General features: G+C 26.1%; 1 pseudogene; it reads left to right on the top strand.

The window, feature by feature from the left end:
- Positions 1–235: 235 nt before the first annotated feature.
- LOC138865541 (uncharacterized) overlaps positions 236–1,198 on the top strand; it is a 7,655-nt pseudogene continuing 6,692 nt past the window's right edge.

Below are 1,198 nucleotides of genomic sequence, written 5' to 3'. Positions count from 1 at the left end.
TCTTGTTATCATAAGTATTCTTGTTTTTATTGTTACTAGTATTATCATTATTATCATCATCATTATAATATATTTTATCATCATTATTTATTCTCATTATTATTTTTATTAATGATATTCTTATTCATATGCTCATATTACCATTATTGTCATTAATATCATCATTAATGTTATTTTCACTGATGCTGGTAGTAGAATGTTGAGGAGGTGGGGGGGGGGGGGGGTAATTATTATCATGATTATCTTTCCTGAGCCAGGCCAGGACATTGCCGGTCCCAAGCTCGGGCAAAAAGTGAGGCTTGGCGTCAGGAGCGGCATCCGACCAGGAAAATGTCAGCCAGAACCAGTTTATAGCGACCCAGTGTAAGAATGCGACAAAGCTACGGTAACAGAAGATTGCCGCTGTCTTCATTAACAATTTCTAATATCTTTTGTTTAATTTGTATCATTATTATTAAAAGTATCGTTTTTATTTTCCTTATTTCTTTGCTATTACCATTATCATTCTCAGTTCCATTACCTATATTGTTATTATAATCATTATTATCATAATGATCATTATAATCACCATTTCATCACCACTGCTATCATCATCTTTTATACAATTATTGCTATTATTATCATCAATATCTTTATTATTGTTATCATCATTATCATTACCAATATTATTGGTACCATTATTATTATTGTTATAATTATTAATAATATTTCTATTACTATTTTAATCATTATGATAATATAATGATAGTAATAATAATAATAATTACTATTATTATTATTATGATCTTATTGTTCTTATTACAAACATTGTAATGATGATTGTTATTATCATCATCAGTACTTTTTCATTGTTAAAATGATAGATAGATAGATAGATAGATATGGTATTGCAACCATCAATATTGTTACATTTAAAAACATTAATGTAGCCTTCATTCCTTTCATTATAACTTATTATATCATTATTTTTATTCTCTTGTTAATTTCATTCTGTTTCCGTTTCATTTAATAAATGTTTTATTACAAATTATCACATTTTTGTTACTTTTAGCTTCATCACCATAACCATTATTGTTATTGCTATTATCATTGTCATTATCATTATAAACATTGTTGATACTTTTGATATTATGTTTCATTTTTATTGCTTTTCCTGTTATTAATAACATTATGTATATTACCATAGTTATCATTGTCA

The sequence above is a fragment of the Penaeus vannamei genome, chromosome 21, assembly GCF_042767895.1.
Source record: "Penaeus vannamei isolate JL-2024 chromosome 21, ASM4276789v1, whole genome shotgun sequence".
NCBI classification, from domain to species: Eukaryota; Metazoa; Arthropoda; class Malacostraca; order Decapoda; family Penaeidae; genus Penaeus; species Penaeus vannamei.
This window is presented reverse-complemented; position numbering and strand designations above follow the sequence as displayed.